General features: G+C 45.2%; 1 long non-coding RNA gene across 2 annotated transcripts; it reads left to right on the forward strand.

Annotated features, from left to right (window-relative positions):
• The first annotated feature begins 579 nt into the window (after nucleotides 1-579).
• On the forward strand, nucleotides 580-13,245 carry LOC106021031. 2 transcript variants are annotated; one of them, XR_005877396.1, is made up of 6 exons: nucleotides 580-748; nucleotides 2,443-2,540; nucleotides 5,104-5,243; nucleotides 6,024-6,212; nucleotides 11,929-12,096; nucleotides 12,548-13,245. It is a non-coding gene; the product is annotated as an uncharacterized LOC106021031 (long non-coding RNA). The 2 variants fall into 2 exon arrangements; XR_001196390.3 differs by having other exon boundaries at nucleotides 11,929-13,245.
• Nucleotides 13,246-23,628: the final 10,383 nt, after the last annotated feature.

The following is a 23,628-nucleotide window of genomic DNA, read 5'->3' on the forward strand; positions in this document are numbered from 1 at the left end:
CATTAGTCGAACAGTCCTTTTACGGGTCGCACATTCCTTATTGACCTGGAATGAAGGTAATTTTCTTTTACCTAACATCTTGGCTCCTAGCAAGCTCTCCTCTGGCCTCAGTGTGTCCAGCCTCACCAGCCTTCTGAGAATCACACCAGCATGGGAACAGAGAGCAGGTGAGTAGCACTTGCGTTTAGAATCTGGTTTTTCCTTTAGATGGGTCTAAGTCTTCCCACGTAGAATCATCACCCATCAAAGAGGAAGAATTTGCACTCCGAACTTTCTGTGGAAGCAGAGATCTCACTGCCAGCAGGATGCCTCCCCTGTGAAACTGTGGGCTGAGTAACACAGGCTTTGGACCTGACCTGTCTGGGCTCAGATTCCAGCTCTACCCCTTCCAGTTGGGTGGCCTGGGAGGCTGATTCATCTAGCTAAGCATCGGTCGCTCTTCTAAAGGCTGGCGATGATGATAACACATCTCAGGATTTTCATGAGGATTAAATAAAATAATGTGTGTGATCTGTGCAATGCCTGACCTCAGCCCTCTGTCATGTTTAGTAACTGATGCTATTCTCCAAACAGGGTTTTTTTTTTTTTTTCTCGGCTGCTGCTCATGCTTTTATTGCCTCCTTCCTGTTTTCCTCTTCCTCCTCCCTGAGTTTTGCTGTGTAACTCAGGCTGATCTGGGACATCCCTGCACTGCAGCCTCCCAACTACTGAGATTACAAGCTTTGGACTTCGCAACTTTCCTAACAAGGTAATATAATAGTGGACTCGGTATAGTGTGTGATGTGACAAGCAGATTTTCTGAACTGGTAAATTCATCTGAAGTCTGAGGTAAGAGTGTGTGACCTTGTATTAGTTCAGTTTAGGTTGTGCTGTGTACAAGAAATCTCACTCTGTTGTAACAGCTCCAGGATGATCAGGGTGCAAAGACAGGCTCTTTCGTCTGGATCTGTCTTCAACATGTGGTTACCATCTCCAAAACCAAGTACCCAAAGCCACCAGTTTATCCCACTGGTAATGGCAAGTTTGATTTCACCAGAGTCCTAATGAGCAGAACTAGTACATATGCCTTAGTCAGGTGTATACATATATTGCAGATGGTGGGTACACATCCCACTCCTGGTACCAATTTGCATCAGGATCCAGTCAGGAGACAGAAATTGTGGGGTTTGGGGCTTTGGTTTTTAATTGCATGTGTGTTTTCCTCAATCATTCTCCACTTTATTCACTGAGACAACTTCTCTTAATTCAACACAAAGTTTGTCATTTTGTCTAGTTTTGTTAGTGAGCTTGCTCTAGAGATCCCCTGTCTCCACCTTGGGGTGCTGGAATCACAGGTGGTCTTCTAAGCCTGACATTTGCTTGGGTGTGGGAGATCTGAACTCTGGTCCCCTTGATTGCATGGGGATACTTAGCCCACTAACAATCACTCCATCCCCACCCCCAACAGAGAATTTAGTCTTTGAATTTTAGTTGGTAAGTAGCTGTAAAGTGATGACTAGGTAACTGAGACAGTAAGGAGGACTCCAAGGTATTACTGAAGCAGGAATAAGAAGGCAGGAGGGGGAAAGGATGCATGGATGGAGTTACCAAAAAGGGAACCTTGTGCACTGTGTCCTTGCCGAAGAGTCATGTGGCTTAGTTTTGTGGGATAGGGTCCAAGATGCCAAGTACAGAGCGCTAGCGGCTGGCGAGGGCAAGCACTATGAGGACCGGCCAGTTCTGTGAGGGCCAAAGGGGAACTGAGCAGTGAGAAGTTAAGTGCTGAGTGAAGAACTGCAAGCTTACCTTTTCGGAAAAGGAAGCTGAGTTGGAAGAAGTTCCTTTTCCTTTCTTCAGTATCAAAGCCCCCGGTTGGCAGAGCAAACCTGCAGACACTGGCAAACGATCCTGGAAGAGTTTCCATCACCCTCAGCAGAGCAGAGCAGGCTGGACTTGAAGCTGAGCTGCCATGGCTGCCCAGACCATGCAGGTGGTTCCCGCAGCTGCTCTCCCCTTCCGATGTGTTCCTTGCTCTGAGGAATGGTGACCTATCTGAGGGATGATCCTCAGACGTCATGGCACAACCATCCTGTACCAAGTGACTTCACTATCTGTGGGTGGATCTTGCATGGAACACCAGTCGCTAAGGAGACTTCATAATTGGGTTCCTATTTTTCTCATTCCTCTCACAATTACTACGTGGCATTCACTGTAAGGGAGAACTTCCTCATCTCCCTCACACTCTGCCCTGAGAGGTGTTTTCTTGTTGGCTGGATTTGGAGTTCTACTGAGGATTATGAGGAGAGCATGTACACAAGTGTCAACCCCTGGGTTCACTGTGACACTCCTAAGCCTGCATAGTCTCTTCACGGTGTTTGAATCCTTGACTAACCTGAATTGTATAAACCTCGAGCAGAAAGAAGGATTGACAGCTTGAGCTCACAGCTGGTGTTCTTTATTTAGGGTCTTCTTTCTCCTGAGAGGACAGAATGGTCCAGTGGTTGGAATCACCTTGACACTTGGATATATGCCTTTTCCGGGGATCCTGTGATGCCACACAGGTAAAGCCTGGGTGTCGAGATGTTTGACTCTCTTGTGGGGACTCCAGTATTCTTGAAGGACCGAGAACCCTGAAGTAGACAACTTAGATGCAGTGTATCAGGACTTGTGGTTAGAGTCCGTTGGGTAGGACTGGGAACAGAACCAGGAGTATACGTTGGTATGACTGCATCGGGACTTCTGGTTAGAGTCCATTGGGTAGGATTGGGTAAACAGAACCAGGAGTATATGTTGGTATGACTTGCTTTCAAATCAGCACTTTCAAAAATCCATCTACAGCTAGTGTGTGACCACTGGCATAGTTACGGATTTGATTTACCACCTTCAAAAAGGGTCACTGTTCTTAACATTTATTGCAACTCCTTTGGTTTAGATCCAGGTAATTGGCCCTAAGTACTTTTCATGACCCCAATTTCAAGCCTGTTTGCGCTATGTAAAAGTGGGAACACAGTTATCTGTCTTAAGGATGGAGTGAGGGATAAGTAGGTGCTGTTATCTGCTGGGTCTTGTGTTACACACTGAATATAGGTGTGGTGATTCACGCCTGTAATCCTGGAACCCAGGAGACAGAGCCAGGAGGACTTGCAGAATGAGACCCTGTCTCAAGAGAATGAAACAAACAAACAAAAAAATCCAAAAGGCAAAAATACCAACCTGTCGTCAAGTATTTCATCCATAAAAAGGTAAAAAGAATAAATAAGTCAGGCTTACTTATTGGGTATAACTAAGTCAGAAAGCATGCGCTTAGCAAGTAGGAGGCTTAACGTCAATCTCCAGCACCCAAACACAAAACCCAACCAAGTAATAACAAAGCAATTAAATAAACTACTGAGCATATTTGTTCCCCATACTAGAAACATGTATTTCACTATTTTCATAAGACTGTGTTTATAACTTGCTCTTCAACGTTTTACTCAAATCTACGTGGAGTTGCAAAGTGTAATGAAATCACTGCATGAGAAGAACAAGCAAAAATACTACCAGACATCCGGCAGCATTTCAACTTAGGAATTTGTACTCTTTTTAATGTTACATAGCTAAAAAATTAAAAGTTATGGGGCTAGTAAGATACCCAGTGGGTGAAGGAGCTTAACTGGAGTGTGAACCCTGAACTCCAGAAAGGAGGGAGAGCCAAGTCCACATAGCTGTCCTCTGTTGTTCACATGTGTGCTATGACATGTGCACCCATATATACACACACCAAACACACACATGAATAATAAACAATTTTCAGGAGTTACACAATTTAAGATGATAAAATGGTGAATACCTCGCAGCTTGAGAGTTCAGGACTTGGATGTGTCTTCTGTTTTTCAATTACACACAAATACATATCCCTAAGAATGGACAACCGCATTTTGCATGTCTTTAGGACATATGTAATCTTATACACATTACTTCCTTTTTGCTTGACATGCCAGTGAAATCTCCATTAATACCTGTAGCTCTGGCCACTCGTGACCAACTTGTTATCTGTTCTCATCAACTTTTTTTTTTGTTGTTTTTTTTGAGACAGGGTTTCTCTGTATTGTTTTGGAGGCTGTCCTGGAACTTGCTCTGTAGACCAGGCTGGCCTCGAACTCAGAGAGATCTGCCTGCCTCTGCCTCCCAAGTGCTGGGATTAAAGTCTCATCAACATTTTGATGATTTCAAATTTTGGGCAACTCAAAGCACTTCTGGAGGGGGGCTGTTGGAGGAACAAGGGAGGGGGGCTGGTGGAGGGACAAGGGAGGGGGTGAGGTGGAGGGATAAGGGAGGAGGGGTGGGAGAGGGAGCTGGGACTGACATGTGAAGCATGCATGTTTCTAATTTAAATAAAAACATATAAAAAAGCGCTTCTGATTTGAGGATATAGATAGATGGCAGACTACTTGCCTAGAATGTGGGAGGCCCTAGGTTCAATTTCTGGATTTAAAAAAGCAAAGAGTGATGCTATTAGCATTCCTTTAGGGGTAGGGTGTGTGTGGGGGTAGAACCCAGGACCTTGAACATGCTAGGTATGACATATGACATCCCCAGCCATTCATTAGCTTTTTTATAAAGGTTTCCCTGGGTGTTTCTGCCCAAGGGTAGAGTTGTGTGTCTTACAGTCTTTGGTTTTAGTTTAGACATTGGCTGAATTTTCTCAGGAGCAGGAAGTTTTAGATCTGCATCTTGGCCAACATTCAATATTGCCAACTATGTTATTTGCTAAACTTAACAATTCTATCAGGTATCTTTTTCATTTCGGTTAAAGACTCAAGTATCCAATATTAAATTATATAAAATAAAGGCTATTAAATAGTAAGCAATTGAATCTGGCCCAGGTCTGCTAGATTCCAAAGCTCTTGGTTAGCACAAAGACATGGAGGAACGTCTGAAGCTGTGTCTAGAACTGAGTATCAGTAGGTGTGAGAGACTGACCAAGATCTGGGTTTACAAATGAGAAGTGCAGGAGGGAGAGAGGACACGGATGAGCAGACAGCAGGGTATAATGAACTGTAGCGCCAACATGCAAGGCTGGCGTTAGGGAGAGAAACTGACAGCTGAAAGCTTGATGCACACTCTTTGACCCTCTTTCCACAGCTGTGAAGCCTGAGCTTAAAGGTCCTTCAACTGCTTTGCTGCATGGACCTGGTCAGAAAAAAACTACTAGTCTCCAGGTCCAGGCCTTAAGATACTGATAGCTTCTGCTTATCTCTCAGATGACTTCCTCTGTGGGAAAGGTAATTGTTGTGTAAAAAAAAAAATTGCTGCAGGGCATAGTAGTGCACACCTTTAATCCCAGCACTTGGGAAGCAAAGGCAGGCCGATCTCTATGAGTCTGAGGCCAGCCTAGGCTACATTGTGAGTTCCAAGACAGCTAAGGCTATGTAGAGAAACCCTGTTAAAAATAAATGAATGGTGCTCCCTAACTTGGTGCATTGTGGGATATCCCAGCTGCCTCCCACTTGCCACCGTGGGAGCCAGTCATCTCGGAAGTCAGGTGAGATCCTGCTTGATGACAGTGGAGCAGAGAAGGCTAGCTGAGCTGAACCGTGTCTGGATTCCCCATCTTCCACAGTGCTTGGTTTAACTGCTATGGTTTGTTTCTTAGCAATTCTAGGGCTCTACCTAAAGTAGAGGTTGAAGTGAAGATATTTTTATCCTTTGTAGAGATCACAAAATATGTATATTTCAAGGCTGAAGTTTGCCTAATTCATTAGTTCACTTTTCTTGTGTTACATAAAAAGCATATTGTGAATTGCTAACCTGTGACTTCCAGCCCTCTGTCTTCATTTCCCAAGTTCTGTTCTGGTCTTTGCTTGAAGTGCATACTAAAATTACAATTAAAGATGTAATCATGGAACAGATAAATATAATTTAGATTTCCTGTGTTATATAATTTTGAGATGAGTTTGACCAAAGGGAATTCAGACGATAATTAGGATGGCACAAATTAGTCAGAACTGGCGCTAATTGATCCCCCACTTGTTTTATCTCATTTACTGTTCACAATAACTCAGTTGGGAAGTTACACCTTCCTGAGGAAATGATTAAGGCATTGGAGAGACTGAGAAAGCCATTTGAGGTCACAGCCTGAACAAGAGGGAACATATCACCCAGGGATAGAGGAAGTACACGGAGACATTCAACTGACACACCAATCTGAAAGAAGCAAGGGTTTGGATATCCACTGGAACGCTTCTTCCAAGGTGAGTGGGTCTTTACAGGTTATTTAGAATGGGGCTTATAGCCAAGTCTGGCAACCTGTGTTTGTTCCCAAGAGCCGTATGGTAGAAAGAAAAGAACGGTCCTTTGACCTCCATGTGTACTCCACATCACAAAAAACAAAATTTAAAATGTAGAGAAATTGTTTAGAGACTATCAGCATAGCTTGGCATGTGCTTTCACAATTATTCCCAAAGAAAAGCCTGTAGCCCCGGGAGATCTGGGTGCCACAATGGATACTGCCTAGGCTCCAGTGTGTGCAGAGAAAGGAGTCTTCATGTGAAACTTGGTGCCTATACTTTGGGGTCTTTAAAGCCAATAAAAATAGGTGTATGATTTGAAAGAAGGAAAATGAAGTCCAAGGGGTTATTTTTGGCTGTTTGAGGATTTGGTTAATCCCAAATTAGCCAAATTTAATTTGAGCTCTTAAATTATTATTAATATTTCCTATATAAACAAATAGTATAGGGTTGGCAAGATGACTCAGTTGGTTAAAGGTGTCTGTTGCCAAGACTGGTGCCATGGTCGAAAGAAAGAACCGACTCCCACAAATTGTCCCTCTGACACAAAGGCACATGCCTCCTTCCCTCCCTCCCTATCACAAACTGATTGATTGAAATGTCCAAAAATGAGCCAAGAAACAGTGTTAGACTAAACACAGCCCTATTCACAAACACGACTAAAGACAGTGATAATATTACTGAATGGCCGCCATGCAATGTGGGCGTTCCCAATGTGGAGATACTTGAGACACAGGGACCTTCACAGGCCAAATCTGGCTTTGTCCCAAGCCTCTCCGCCTTGCCTTTTTGGAACTTTCTACTAAACAGGGCAGAGTTCGTGGGTAGGAGGCACTGGGTTACTTGAAGAGGCGGGATGATAAGAAAATGCCAGACAGGTGGAGGAGATACATGTTTTGCAGAGATAGGGAGGCTGTTCCTGGGGTTACTTTGCAGAGCCCCAGACTGAGGGATACCAAGTGATGGTTACCTCCTTGCTCCTTTCTGTCTAAGCCTTCGTGACTTTCAGGAGCAGGGATGAAGGTGGAGGTGGGAGGGGCGTAGGGGTCAGGGTGGAAGGGCTGGGACTGACAGTTGGGGTCATGAGGGCCTTTTTGTCTGTAATAACACCAGATTGTTTCCCAGACAAAATACTACTTCACAACCGTTGTCACGTAGAGTTTTGCTCTTTGTTGAGGGACAAGCCAGAACATGCACTAAGAATTTGCCTTTGTTTGGTGTTGGGGCCACACAAATTTCCCATGCTGTTAGCCTTACCCTGGACTCACAGGACTTTTGAATCCTGGGGTTGGCAAGAAATACTAAAGATGTAGTGAAGGTGAGGTTATGAGTCTCAAGATGTTGGAGGTAGTTTCTTCAATGAGACTAGTATTTGGAGCCTCCTTCCCTTTGAGTTTCTTCAGTATCGGGGCAGAACACACACGAGGCGGTGCTATCCTAATATCCACCAAGCCCCTGTTCCCAGAAGCTGCAATTTCTGTCTGGGCTGTAAGTGATCCTAGCTTGAAGCAGTCAAGACAGGTCAAGTGTATCTTCTTCCAGGACAGACATGTAAAAAACTCTAGTCTATTCAGGGTGAATTTGGGGACTTTTGCTGGTGTTGTTGGGGTGGGGAGGGACATGCAGCCTTAGGCTTCCATCCACGGAGCACTGGTCCAAGCCTTTGTCAAGTCAAGAAGCAGGTCCTATCAGTAAGCTACTGTGTGAAGCCTCCCTGTGTACTTTTCAAGATCACTAGTGGTTCAGGCCAGTTTGGGCTGCTTCCTCACAGATGAAACAATCCTGAAACAGCCCCGCTTGATACGAGGCATGCTCTCAATAGAGAGGTTTGGAAGAGATGGGAATCTTTAATGTTTTGGGAGAGAGCACTACAGTCAGAGTCAGGTCCTGTAAGCAGGCACAACTCTTGGACTGTGGGTTCCTGGACAGGCAGCCCTGGCTGACCGGCTCATCCTGGCATCCCCTGGTAGAGGTAGAACCCTTCTTCTTAAAGGTGAGAGAGTCTTCAGTTCTCTGCCCTGAGTGTGTGTGTGTGTGTGTGTGTGTGTGTGTGTGTGATCCAGCAGTCAGCCAGGCAGTTGAACTCCCACACCTATTCCAAGCTCCCCATGGTTAACCCCTTGTAATCGGCATGCCTGTGGGTGGGGGCAGCAGAAGTATATCTTCCCTGTGAGCTGGCACCCGCACCCTGCCTCCATCCTTCCCCGTCAAAACTCTGCCCCCTCCCCCCTTTGGTTTCTGTAGCTTCTTCCCTCTGGGCCCCACGATGAGCCAGAGATACATTTCTGAGCCCTATCTGGCGCCTTTCACCTATCAGCCCGAGGCAGCTGTGGGCCTGCGGGCCTCACCCAGTCACACTGCCTTGATGTTCAGGTGTCCTGGTGATCCCATCCCGCAGGTTGTGCCAGGGTCCCTCTTGTTTCTGTTCTGCCTGATTGTTCAACAAGATTTTCTTCTCGGGAGGATTAACAAAAAAAAGTCCGGGGGAACAAGAAATGATTTTAAAATGAATATAAAATTGCAGTACTGAAAATAGTTGAACACTACTAGCCCAAGGACTGGCATCTTCTTATTGGAACAGAAATGGACCTAAGTCTACTGTAAATGAAAATTTACCATGCGGGCAAAGTGGGCAAAGCATAGGTCGATGTTTCTCAGTTGGGCTGGACTTCCCCTTCCTAAGGACCATCTGCAGTGAAAAAACTTAGTCAGTGGACTCTTTAACTATCTCCAATAAGGTCTAGAAGAATCACATTCTATCCTTGTGACAAGGACTTTTGCAAGCATACAGAGTGGAAATGATGAAAGTAATATTAGTACGGTTAACCCACAGTCATGCAAGAGCACTGATCAAACCATATACGAAACAGGAGCTGTAAGCCAGGGGACAAAGGGTTAATAGTCTCAATATGCCAAGAGCTTTCAGAAATAACTGAGAAAAATAAGAGATCACAATAAAGACAGGCAAAAGAAATGCACGACAAGGAATGTTGCAGAAAGAAAGGAGGAAGGAAGGAAGGAAGGAAAGAAGGAAGGAAAGAAAGAAAGAAAGAAGGAAGGAAGGAAGGAAGGAAAGAAGGAAGGAAAGAAAGAAAGAAAGAAAGAAGGAAGGAAAGAAAGAAAGAAGGAAGGAAAGAAGGAAAGAAAGAAAGAAGGAAGGAAGGAAAGAAGGAAGGAAGGAAGGAAGGAAGGAAGGAAGGAAGGAAGGAAGGAAGGAAGGAAGGAAGGAAGGAAGGAAAGTCAGACAGACACAGCCCAGGCCTGGTGGCACACCAGGCTCGGGATGCAAAGGTGAGCAAGGGTAGCTTGAGTTCCATAGTGAGGTCAGATCAGGCAAGGCTGCATGCATGCAAAACCCGTGGTGGAGTGGGAGGGGAGATGAAGAAGGAAATGAAAAGAGGAAAAGAAAAGAGAAATGAAAGAGTGAACAGCCAGTCAGCTGGTGGTGCATGCCTGCAATCCCAGCACCTGGGAGGCAGAGGCAGAAGGACCCAGAGTTTGAGACCAACTGGACTGCAAGATGAGACCTGATCATTAAAAGGGGGGAGGGGACTACACGCGGTCAGCCAGGGATGTTTAATTTTCTGCAATGAGCAGAGAATCAGAAGTTGTGCCTTTATTAACCTGGAAAAGATGGAAAGTGGTAAGAAGGACACTATCCTACATCTGTGTTAGGGCAGAAGGAAGAAGCAGAAACTCTCTTGGATGATGAAGGCTTAAGGTTACAGCACTCTGGGTGCCATATAATTCTCTTGCAATAAAATGCACCCATTTTCAGGATATGACAAGATTTAATAAATGTGCAGACCAAGGTAAACATCATCGTAATAAACTTAAATAAATTTTAACTGGCAAAGCTCAAGATCTGTCATCGTCCACGTTCCCTCTTAGTCCTTTGCAGCCAACTTCCCTTGTTCTTGTTTTTCGTTGTCATGGTTCGCCCTTTCTAGAATTTCTTGGAAATTAGATAAGACAGTTGTGCCTAGGTCTTTAACAAAATGTCTGTGAGATTTTATATGCTGCTATGGATATCTGAAACAATTCTCTTTCTTTTGCTGGGTAATATTCCATTGCATAAGCATGCCATAATTTTTAATGACCGTCACTTTTAAGCTGCAAATAAGGTCTTTTCAGCCCAGCAGTAGTGATCTTTGGAGCCACTGGAGGTCTACAGATGGGACATGCAGGACTTCGCTCCCACCTCCTGGGAACATCGGCTTCTTCTTGCCCTGCGATGAAGAGTAGAGCCAGCCTTCTGCTGCTTATTTAATATGTTAAAAAATTACTGCACACATAATATAAGGCAACACAAAAACATTCCAACTAAAAGACAAAAATGAGAAGTATATACAGTCCTGTTCAGCTCCACAAATTGATTTAGAGACTCAATAGAAATTAAAAGACCACAAATCCTTCACCATCTGCCCCTTTAAGAGGCCCACCTTTTTTCCTAGAATGCATATTTATCTTTCCTTCTATGTAGACATTAATATATTTATAGAATAATACATTGCTTTCTTATTTTAAAATATCAAAACATTTTAAAATAATACATACATATGGTTTTAAACAAATCAAAGAAACAGACTTTTTCTTAAGAGCACCTACTATGTACATGTTGGTGAGCATCTCCCTAGCATTTACAAGGTCTGATATGCATTATGCATTATAACCTGGGGGTAGAGAAATGTCTTCGAGGTTCAGAGCATGTACTGCTCTTCCAGAGGTTCCAACTTTAGTTCCCAGAATCTACATCTAGAGGCTCATAGCTACCTGTAACACCAGTTCCAGGGGATCCAAGACCTTCTTCTGATCTCCTTGGGTGCCTGCACACATGTGGTACACACACACACACACACACACACACACACACACACACACACACACACAAATAAAAATAAATCTTAAAATTTTTTTTTTAAAAACCAAGTGGCTGCAGAGAACGCTCAGTGGTAAGAGCACCGCCTGCTCTTCTGGAGGACCTGGGCTTAACCCTCAGCCTCCACATGGAAGCTCATTTCTGTTGTGTCTCCAGTTCAGGGGATCCAACACCCTCTTCTGGACTCCAAGGGAAATGTTCCTGTATACACATGCAGGCAAAACACAGATACACATAACATAATAATAATAACAATAAATACAAAAAACCTAGAACTAAAGTAAATCCAGGTTTCCATGTTCTTGACTTAGCATAGTGACGTGGCAATCTCCCTTGTCCCTGATACCTGGATTTATTATTTGCGGTGTGTGTGTGTGTGTGTGTGTGTGTGTGTGCGCACACACACACACACACACACACACACACACACGCATGGGTGTACATGTAGCCAGTGTCTTTACCCACAGAGCCATCTCACTGGCTCTGACAAGTGGATTTCACAAAGGGCTTCAGGTCACCAACTTCTGATTCAAGCCTTGTGTGAGTTTATCTGATTGGTGGAGCCCTGAGTCCACATCTTCCTATAGAGAACCTGGGAACTTGAGCCTCTGGCATTTCTGTTTGTATTGAGGAAGAAAGTTTGCCTTCAAAAAAGGGGATTCCCTTAACATAGGGGTGCAAAATGTAGGGGTCCCAGGGGATAGAAATTGCCTACTATACACACATGTGGTACACACACCCTGCAAACTCTAAACATCATGTTTTATCTGCTCCCGGTCTCTTCCTCTCTCTTTATTCTAGGTCCCTCATCCTCCTCTTGGGCTGTGAGAAGCTCCCTCTTTTCTTAGAGGTGCTGTGGAGGCAGGTGCTTATGGTTGATGGATCGTCCCCTGCTACACCGCATGGGAGAAAGGACGGCAACTCACATGCCTGTCTCACCGAGTGATGCCACGCTCTGCATGATGCCTGGTACCTGTTCTGAGCTGCAGAGAAGAGTGCATTCCACTCTCATACAGGCAGAGCTCCACCTTATGCTCATTGTGTTAGATAGTGAACGACTTGTTATTTCTTTTAAAAATACTTATTCTTTCATAATTTCACACCTCTCCATAGAGATAATGCAGTATGCTTTTATTATGTTTCCCTGTTATCCTCACTCATAAACCCTTTCCTTCCCACTAAACCATTTCTTCTTCCCAAAGACCTCTATCCTATCTTCATGATGTGTGTGTGTGTGTGTGTGTGTGTGTGACTACACCACTGAGAAATATGACCTTCCCCCACACAACTGTTACCAAGGGGCATATAGAGCCACAGGGAAGGATGGAACAGCCTCATGACCCCTTTCCCTACATGTGTTGGAATATGGGTGAAGTTGATTTCTTTTTAAGATTTTATTTTATTTTAACTATGCATACAGGTGGTATCTGTACACATGAATACAGATGTCAACAGAGGCAGAAAGAGAACATTGGGTCCCGTGGAGCTGGAGTTACAGGTGGTTGTGAACTTTGAACTCAACTGGGATCCTCTGGAAGAACAGTGCATGCTTCCAACTACTGAACCATCTTTTTAGCTCCAAGATCAGGACTTTCTTAAAAGCAACTTCTGCTGGGCATCAGGCCTCTGTCAGTCCTCCAGAATCTAATGAGTGCTGCACTGGTGTGCTTGCCTACCGCAGCCTGTGTCATTAGGAAGACTGCTTAGCTCAGCTGCAGAAGAATCCTAGTCCTCAGCACCTTTGGTGTGAAGCTGGGCCAAGTGGGTTTACCAGGAGTTGTTTCCAGCCAAGTCTCCATATGCCTGGTGGGTGGGTGTAGAAACCCGAGCAAGACTTGGCAGGGGATCTGCAGTGGGAACTGTCACAACCCAAACAGTCACCATGTACACAGTGCTTCACATGTCTCTTACATACGCCTGGAAACTGCAAGACTGTGCAACCCCTAGAAATAAATGGCTATGTTACAGGAAGTGCCCGGGACTCACCGGACAGCTTGCTATGTAGCATCTTCTAGGCATCTGAAAAATCGCTGAGTATTTACACTGTCACCTCCAGGGAAACATACCCAGGCCAGTCTTTCTACTAGTGGACTGAAATAAAGATTTTTGGTCATCTGACCTCCTCGCGCCTTGCTCTGGACTCGACAACTCGGTTTCTTTCTAATGAGTTTCCAGTTCAAGGTTAGATGCAGTTTGGGAGGAAGAATTCCTCACAGGCCAGGTGTAAGGACACGTGCTTCGTGAGAGCCCCAGCCTTTGGACTCCATTCTGGACTTTGACTGCTGTGTGGAGTGCTAGAGAAATATGGTCAGGCTGACTCACTACACAGGCTCCCAGACAGCGAGTGGGTGATCCCTACTGAGCAGGGCAGAGCTCTCCTTGATAGAACCCGGCAGGCTTGGACTTGACCACTGATTCTGCAGTAGCAGCTAAAGCAGCCATAGTAACCACGGGAGCCCCCACCCCAGTACTTCAGGGGCTGTAGCTCTCTACTCTCTCCTGCTGTGGACCACCTCTGACCTCTACATGAGTGTACACAGATGAGCGCCCCACTCCAACATGTGTGGGCACACACACTCACACACACACACACACAGAGAGAGAGAGAGAGAGAGAGAGAGAGAGAGAGAGAGAGAGAGAGAGCAATGAATAAGCACAGAAAGAACACAGTCTTGGTGCTGAAAAGTGCTAGGTCAGAAACTGCTTTGAGAGTAGTATTCAAGGTGTTCGGTCTTCCTCGACCTTCTCATCTCTGCAGGACACGCCAACTCCTCATGTTCGTTACCTCGTAGGGTATTTGGGTGAGGAGCTCTGAAGGAGTGTTAGCGCTAGTGAGCGAGGTCAGTTTTTGCTGCAGCTTTTCTCCAATAGAAGAGGCATGTCTGCCCTTCTCTGACCTGGCCCTAAGTCCTGAGACAGCAGGTAAAAGAAACTTTGTCTGGGCAGGCTTCTTCAGACAGAGCTGAGACAGAAATGGGGCCTGTGCTTGGACTGAAGCCTGTGATAAAGACTCCGGTCTCAGAGTGACAGGGCAGTCTGTGTGGACCTCGCTAAAGTACTGCCTGTTTGGGCTGATGTGTTGCTATTGCTGTTGGTGGCGTTATTAATTAATTAATTAATTAATGTTTGTTTATTTATCTATTTATCTGTTTATTTATTTATTTGAGATGGGGTCTCCATGCCTGTTCTGGAGCTCACTATGTAGACTAGGCTAGCCCCAAATTCACAGAGGCCCGCTTACCTCTGCCTCCTAAGTCACTGGTTCAACCCTTGGCTAGTTTGTCTTGTTAGTAAAGTGTTATTAACTGGGTAGCTTTCAAACAGTAAGAGCCTCCTCCTCACCTTTTCGAGACTGAGCAATGCCAGATCAATGCCGGGGACTATCATGAGGGCAAGTTCCAATTCCAGAAGCTCCTACCTCATGGCCTCATCACCTAAAGGCCTCACCTCTAACACAATCAATGGAAGGTAAGCATTTTAGCATATGCATTCGAGGTGACGTTTTCAGCTTCTGAGAATGGCTCTTTTGCACCTGAAGCCATAAGGGACACCCACAGAGTGGAGAGCAGACAGACTTGGCAGGACCTGGAGGGGCCTCCAGCTTGCCTATTCTGCAGCAGCTTGGACCTGACCCTGCACTGAGGTCTGCTTGGCCAGAGCGAAGCACCTGTTCTTTCTGGAATAAGGTGCAGATAGCTCCCTAGTGGCAACTGAGAGAGCTCTACCAAAAGTAGGCCTGGAACAGAAAAGATGGGGGTTGGGGAAACAAACGGAGGAAGGAAGCCAGTATGGCCAGCATGACTGGGGGGGTGTGAGCGATGAGGCTGATGAAGTCAGTGAGACCAACAGAGACAAGGCAGATAGGGTGTGAGCCTAAACCACTGAGGCTTTGTTTAACACACCAGAGCACCCACCACACTTTCATTCTATTTGTGCGAGTTTCTTCTGTGTGTCTGGAGAATATTGGATGGAACCCGAGGATAAGCATTTTAACATATGAACTGGACAAAGGAGAGTCTGTGACTTGGAAGAGAAAAAGGGGTGGTCAGGATAGGAGTGGAGTGCCTACTGCTCCCCTGACTCCTCAGGCAGTCTCTTAAACTCACATCCAGGTCCTAAATCCCTCCCCTGTGTTTCCATGGTAATGAGGCATCCAACCCTGACACAGTGCTTGAGGTATTCTCCTTAGTTATTGCTTAGAGGGGAAAGACTCTAGTCATCAGAATCTTCTAAATGGGTAATGGCCAGCTAGGAGAAATGGGCTAGCCTCAGGAGAAATCTGCTTATCTCCAGGAGAGTTACGTATCTGAAAAGGGCACAAGGAATGTCTAACTTAAGAAATCCTGTCCTGTTGGGAGGGTAGTGCACACTTTTAGTCCTAGCACCTGGGAGGTAGAGGCAGGCAGATCTCTGTGAGTTCAAGGACAGCCTGGTCTACAGAGTGAGTTCTAGGACAGTCAGGGCTCCATAGTGACACCCTGTCTTAATCATCCATTTAACCATCCATCCATCCACCCACCCAATAAACCATCCAGCCAACCAACCAACCAACCAACCAACCAACCAACCAACCAACCAACCAACCAACCAAAAAAAGAAAACAAACAAACCAAAAGAAATCCTGTCCAGCTGGTCTTGAACACCTACTCAGTTCCTGGGTCAGCTTCAAGCAGAGCCTTTTCTGGACTCAGAAGCTGAGATTAATCCTAAAGCAACTCAAAAAGCTGCCTGGGTTTTGTACATAGCAGCTTTTCAAATATAATATAATAACCTGGGCTCTGGATGCCTATGGGGTTTCTAGTAGTCTTCCTTCCTTCCTTCCTTCCTTCCTTCCTTCCTTCCTTCCTTCCTTCCTTCCTTCCTTCTTTCCTTCCTTCTGACAAGAAAAGACTGTACCTTTTCTATAGTAACATAACAAAATTAAGAACAAAATGTCCACTGGAGTGATGGCTCTTGCTTGTGATCCCAGGACTCAGGGGGCCTCAGTAAGAGGATTGTCACACATTAAAGGCTAACCTGGCCTACAGTGTGAAACCCTGTCTCAAAACAAACAAAACTCAATTAAAAATAAGATGTACATCAATTCCCTAGTTTGACAATTCATATTTATTTAGCATTCTATGACAAATTATTTTGAAATGTTTAAAAAATCTTATACATGATTTTATGTCTTATCAACACAAATTTTTCCTTTGTTTTCTTGAAGCAAAGTTGGAGTTTATTTGAGAAAATGTTTTAATATAGATTTAAGCATGGGCAGAGAGAAAGAGAGACTTAGAAAAAAAGAATAGTACACACCCAAGTGTCAACATAAAATTTAAAACACATCTTTTATCCTAGGGTGTGATTGTGGTACTCAGGGTATAATTTTGGTTTTGGTTATAATTACCTCTTCTTATGTGATAATTACTGACAGTTTTTCATTTACTTTTATGAGCAGGTAATATAGCACATGTGTCACAACTTCAAAACATGAACCAAGGCATTGTGAAAGAAAACCTTACCCCCTTATTTATTTGCTTTTGTTCCCATGGACTTCTCTGTCTTCTGAAGTTCAGTGTTTAGTTTCTAACATGTTCTTCATGAATTTCTTTATATACATAGAGTCAGCCCAAACAATGACTCTCACCCCATTCTTTTCACAGAGACTAAGACACCCTGTTTATTCTTCAGGCTTCCACCATTCCCAATTATTGGCATATCTTGGAAACATATTCTTTTTTTGGTTTTTTGAGACAGGGTTTCTCTGTATTGCTTTGGAGGCTGTCCTGGAACTCACTCTGTAGACCAGGCTGGTCTTGAACTCAGAGATCTGCCTGTTTCTGCCTCCCCAGTGCTGGGATTATAGGCGTGCGCCACCAACCCCCAGCTCTGGAAACATATTCTTATTAATAGATGAAGGGCTACTTCACTCTCTTATTACAAGTGAAGTATGATTGACTTTCACAAGGGTTGTATGTATTTCCTGTGTAGATCTTAATGAATTGAAGGTAAACATACGGGATACAATAAACTTAGCAGTCACCTCTAGGAGGTTCCTCTCTTCCTCCTTTCCTGGTGACAAGGGCTTTTAAGCCAAGGCTAGCCCAGATGGAACTTATTATACATACTTATATAAATTTATATATAACAGGTTGATCTTTAATTCCTGGCTATCTTCTTGCCTCCTGAATGCTGAGATTACAAGTGAGGGCTACCATGCCAGGCCTCGCCTCTTGCATTTTGGAGCATACGGTGATGGGATGCGCAGCTCTCCAGAAGCTCTCATTGCTCATAACCCTCACAGCTGTGTCTTTCGGGTCTTCCTCCCCACGCCCAGGAGCTTCCTCATTCATGGTCTGCATCCTTTTCTAATAGCTGTATACACGCATGTGGATAAGGCACCTCATTAGGGAGGGGTCTTAAGCATCTGGCTAGCCCTTCATGGCAGTATATATGACTTATTCCTCTGTGGTGGACAGTGCCTTTGTGAGGCTCTGTGTCCACCTGACTGTTCTAGATGTGTGTCAGTCAGTCTCATGTGTGAAGAGGATTTCTCTCAGTTTTGATAGATGCTGCCAAGTTGCCTTCCCAAAGGGGCTGTGCCAATTTACACCGTATAGGGATGGTGCAAAAAGCCCTCCTCCTTGTGTAGATCAGAGTGAGCTCTCTACTAGATGGATGTTTACCAATCTCATAGGTGAAAATTGGTATCTGTAGCTTTAATTTGCAATTGTCTGATGAGTTTGATGGTGTTTTTATATAGTCAGGAGCCACTTGCTCATTTGTCTTTGTTTATTGATCTTTTAGAAACTCTACATATTTTAGGAAGCTTCATCCTTCACCTGTGACAAAAGATGCAAAGCATCCTTCCCTTCAGGTTGTAAAATGTCTTTTGTCTTTCTTTCTACTGTGTTCCTTTACTTATTAATAAGATATAATACCACAGTCTAGGCTAGCCTGGGACCTCGAACTCATGACAATTCTCCTGCCTCAATGCCCAACCGCTGGGATTACAGGTATGCCCCAACACTTTTTAAAAAGTTATAAACAGCTATTATATTGGCTAGAACATCTCCTGTTAGGCCATATCTCTTATCTAGTTCCACTGTTTCCTGACTGAAATACAGGCTGGTGACTAAACACATGGATCTTTGAAGGTCCTGTTCCAAACCAAGCTGTGGCTATTTCAGACACAAGTTCTTCTGAATTTCAAATCTAACGCCTTCTAGCAATCTTCAGCGTTCCCCAGGGATCCCACTCTCTCCCTGGGGACTGTGTCCTCATGCTATCTCTGACTTCTGTGCCTGTTCCCATTGGTGCTGTCTCTGTCCTTTGCATCCAGATGGCAAATATCAGGCCTTTCGATTTTTGCAAAGGGAAGTGCCCACACAGTCATGGGGGTAAAGAGGCTCCCCTGAAGACTGGGGACAGGAGTGGGATGTGTGGGTGACAGAGGAGGGGCCTCTGCATGGAACTCTGTAACAGGCATCTGTGTGTAGACTGCCTGAACCTGGGCACACCACTGGCCTTGAACTTCAGCCAGCCCCAACTGCCTTTGTCATGCTCTCTCTTTCTCTGTCTCTGTCTCTCTCTCTTTCTCTCTCTTGTTTTCCCTATCTCTGCTCCTCCTTGTCAGGGTGGCACTTCTGACTCACACATGCTGCATGGATTTAGTGTAATCTTTCCATATCACCCACTCAGGTTGGGGGTGCTCATTTGCTATTTATGCCAGGGGCCTCCTCTATTACTAGAGCGTGAACTCTTTGTTTTTTGCTTTGTAATTGTTGATATTTGTTCTAGTGTTTTCCAGTGCTTTCTGGAAACTCTGTTTTCTCAAGCTCCAGGTCTAGGGGTCAGGGCATGTTCCAACATGGGATCATCGATGAAAGGAAGAATAGACAGGAGGCCATATGAAAGCATGAGTGAGAGACATAGGACAACTTTAAAAAATTTTTGTTTTTTGAGACAGTCCTGGCTGTCCTGGAACTTACTCTGTAGAGCAGGCTGGCCTTGAACTCACAGAGTTCCACGTGACTCTGCCTCCTGAGTGCTGGGATTAAAGGTATGAACCACAACCAGCCAGATAACTTAAAATTTTAATTTTTAAATTAAAAGAAAACTGGGAGGAGGGAGAATGTAATAGAAACACAAACTATAAAATAGGGGGCAGCGTGAAAATAAGCCCCTCCCCCTCCTTCAGTTATTTAGTTATGTTCCCCCAAATAACCATGGTCACCAGAGCTTTTATTTTGGTCTCTTGGGAAATATCATATACCCCCCCCCCATCTTCCCCAAATAGAAGGAGCAAGAAAGAAAAGAAAAAAGAAGTGGCCATAAAACTCCTTGTTAGAGCCCAGCCCATGCAAGACCCCAGACTCATTCCCCAGTACTGAAAAAAGTAAATAAAAGAAAAGTGGAAAAAGGCCGGGCGGTGGTGGCCCACGCCTTTAATCCCAGCACTCGGGAGGCAGAGGCAGGCGGGTCTCTGTGAGTTCCAGGTCAGCCTGGTCTACAAAGGGAGTTCCAGGACAGCCTCCAAAGCTACAGAGAAACCCTGTCTTGAAAAACCAAAAAAAAAAAAAAAAAAAAAGAAAAGAAAAGAAAAGTGGAAAAAGAAGGTATCCTGTTACACACATAGCTTTACTCTTTTAAGTAATTTAGCAGTGTTTTATTACTTTTAATGGAGCTACTTATAAGAGTATGTTCATAAATAAGTACTCATGCACACTTGCATCTTCTGTCTTTCTTCGCTTCCGTCGCCTCTTGCCTCAGTCTCTCAGACATTGGGATTACAGGTGTGCATACCATCTCTGGCTCATGTATTTTTTTTCGTCCGCACAAAGGAACGCCTAAAGTAACACCCGCCCTGGAGAAGGTATCCAGGGGCAGGTGTTTTCTAGAATGAAGAGAGACTGGGGTGGCCAACATTCCTGATGTCAGATTTGGTACCAGGCTGTGATGACGTCTGACTGCCCATTGTCAGGGTGGATGGTGTTCTTCCCAACTGTCATTGACCCCTCTGTGAGGACACTCTGAACCTTCCCACCCAATGTGTGAGCTGCAGCACCTTCCTTAGACAAAAGAGTATCCTCTCCTTTCATAAGCTTGGCCTTGGTCAGTCACATGACCTCTTAGGGCCAATGGGAAGAGAGTGGAGTGATGCATGCCACATCACAATCAAACCTGAAGCACCAGTGTGGTTTTCTACTTTATGCCATTAAACTGCAACCTTGAGTCTGGAGCTAAGGGCTTCAGCATGAACCTCAGGATAAGAAGAAAACATAAGTCATAGTTGATTCACATCTTAAGTAATTGGGCATGTAATCTTACTTGCAGTAATCCCCCAAATTCTGGGGTTGTCACAGCTGCCTACCCTCGTGAGAGTTGACCAATGCTGGGAGAGGTGCGGGGTTAGGCTTGGTCACAAAGTCCTACATGGATCCAGGATGAAGTCACCTGCTCACAGTGGCCTCTGCGTTTGATCCAGTTGGATCTGGATCTACCACTAGCTGGTAAAAGCTCTGGCTGTTATTACTAGAATCAGGACATGTCACAAGTACTGTGACAAATGGCTTTACCAGTGGTGATGTCAGGTGCTGTGGACTCTTAGGAAGTCATTTTGCAATGTGTAACAAGAGCCCTAAATAACTTTTTACATCTAAAGTCTGTCTTAAGGATGAAGAAATTCATTACTGAGTTGTTAGGGAAAAAACTAGATGCCCCACTATGGGGAAATTTTTTTTTTTTTTGGTTTTTCGAGACAGGGTTTCTCTGTGGCTTGGGAGGCTGTCCTGGAACTTGCTCTGTAGACCAGGCTGGCCTCGAACTCACAGAGATCCGCCTGCCTCTGCCTCCCGAGTGCTGGGATTAAAGTCATGCGCCACCAATGCCCGGCATATGGGGAAATATTTTATACGTTACTCTATATGATAGATATTTGAAGTCATTATGAATCAAGGTACTAGGACTGGGGAGGCGGCTTGTGTGCAAAGCACTTGCCATGCAAGCATGGGGCCCTGAGTTTGCACCCCCAGAGTCCCTATAAGGAAGCCAGGTGTGGCAGCACATGCCTGTAATGCTAGTGCTCCTATGGAGAGATGGGTAACATGTGTGTGCATCTTCACTTGCACACATGAATTCTCACACACATGAACTTGCACACACACACACAAACGCGCGCGAGCACGCGCGCGCACACACGCGTGTGCGTGCGTACAGAATGAAATAGCTGAACATGTAATGACATGGGGAAGATGTTTCTATAATCCTGAATGAGATAAACGTGACAAGGAACTACAGACACACACTAGGCTAAATTTACATAGCAGATTAGGGTTCATGCAAGTTTATATAATTTTCTTGGTTTTTTGGTTTTTTGTTTTGGCTTTTCGAGACAGGGTTTCTCTGCAGCTTTGGAGGCTGTCCTGGAACTAGCTCTTGTAGACCAGGCTGGTCTTGAACTCACAGAGATCCACCTGCCTCTGCCTCCAGAGTGCTGGGATTAAAGGCGAGTGCCACCACCGCCCAGCTAATGTTCTTGTTTTTTTAAATTTATATTATGTGAACAAGTATTTCCCCCTCAGATACATAAATATGTATTTAAAAAGACCAGAGAATTTTGCCAGGCATGGTGGTACTCACTCATAATCCCAGCACTTGGGTTTGAGGCCAGCCTTGTCTACATAGAGAGTTTTAGGCCAACTAGGGCAATATAATTAGACTCTATCTCAAAACCAAACTTAAAAACAAACAAACAACAAAAAGAAAACCAGAAAAAACAATCCCAACTAGCAGATCTCTTGGGTTAAGATTTTCTTCTCTACCTTACCATTTTGCGATGGTCTCATGATGAGTGTGTAGTACTTCAATCATCAGAAACAAGCTCCATTTAGAAATCTGTGCGGTCACCTCTAGGCCACTGCCTCTGGGCTGGGCTACCCAGGGGCCTTAACTGGGCCTCCTGGTCTAAGAATAAGCTTGTGTGTTTAATTAGGTCACTCTCCAGCCGACCTAGAATCTCTGCTCCGAGCTTAGTGTGGACTGCCAGAACCCTGAGGAGACCTAGCAGGTCTTCTGAGGCTGTGACAGGCAGGCGCCACTGTCTTTAGCTTTGTGTGAATTTGAGAAACTTGTTAGCTGTCACCCGGTGGGGCTGCCACCCTCATGCCTCTCCAACACGTCTTCTTTAAAAATTAATTTAGCCTGTTTTATTGAAAAGAATGTGGAGACTTGTGAAGTAAACATTAAAACCAGAGGAGACTGAGAATAATTCCTTAATTCGCAGCCCTGCTGTGGCAGACAACCATTGTTCATTGTTCCCTCTGCCTTCCTGGTATTTCCTGTGTCACATACATTCACACCTTGGAGTGCCTGGTTGGTAGGTAGCTGAGGGGAAGGGGACTTCTCAGAAGTTGCTTGTCCTGGACACCAAAGCCCTCTGGGAGGAGACATCTAGTGGGATCAAGAGAGCTGCTCGGCCAGGTGGCCCCCGTCCAGGGCTGTGTGTAGGGGGCAGGGTCACCTCTTACTCTGCTTCTCCAAAATCTTTATCCCATGTGCCACTGTAACGGTGAGGGACGTGATGTGTGTACGCATGTGTGTGTCCACAGCAAGAGAGGCTGTGTGCACGTGGTGTGTGTGTTGGGCAATGTGCACGTGAGTTCAGGTGCCTGAAGAAGCCAGAAGAGGAAGCCACCCTCTGTAGCTGGAGTTGCAGACAGGTAAGTCACCATGTGGGTGCTGAGTACTGAGCTCCTTCCTGTCCTTGGGTCCCCAGGGAGAGCAGCACATGCTCTCAACCACTGAGCCATCTCTCAGGCACCTCTTAGGACACTTGGGTTTGGAATTGTCCCTCCTTCCGCTTCCTGGCTGCCCTCTGAGAGCCCTGGTTCTCTCTCTTGGCAGAGACGCCAGCAAGGGAGGTTTTCACGCACTGCTTGCTGTCCTTGCCATCTGCTCCCCTTCAACAGTGCCTGGTCTCAGCACCAAGTCCCACTGCTACCAATTACACCTGAGTCTTCTGCTTGGCTGTCCTGTAGAGTTTGCCCCTGGGCGGGGGCTCTGCCCAGACCTTTCTGATTTCTCTCCTGGCTCCCCGCCTGCTTCCCCATGGCCTCCTCTGTCTTCACTCCTCTGGTTATTTATCCCCAGGTCCTCAGTCCTCAGCCCTGGGGTCTCACCCTTTTCATTTCACCCCAGCCACCCTTCTGTGCTGAGTCTCCAGATGTCATAGACACTGATGCAAGGTCCCACATCTCAGTCCCTTGAACCCAAAGTGAAGAGGTTTCCATGCCCAATCAGTGGCAAGCCCTCAGCGGCCACCACCTACGTGTTTCTTGTTTGTTTTTTTGCCCTTCTATAGTCACATAGTGGGGCTGAGTATCATCCACAGACTACATACACTCTGGGTCCCACCAAGGATGTGATTGCATACATACAGTAAATCATATTAGTCTCCCACTTAGAAAATGTGGGTTTCGAATGCATTTTTGGCAATAGTGTTTCACTTTAGGAATAGCA

The sequence above is a fragment of the Mesocricetus auratus genome, unplaced genomic scaffold, assembly GCF_017639785.1.
Source record: "Mesocricetus auratus isolate SY011 unplaced genomic scaffold, BCM_Maur_2.0 Super-Scaffold_100004, whole genome shotgun sequence".
Classification (NCBI taxonomy): domain Eukaryota; kingdom Metazoa; phylum Chordata; class Mammalia; order Rodentia; family Cricetidae; genus Mesocricetus; species Mesocricetus auratus.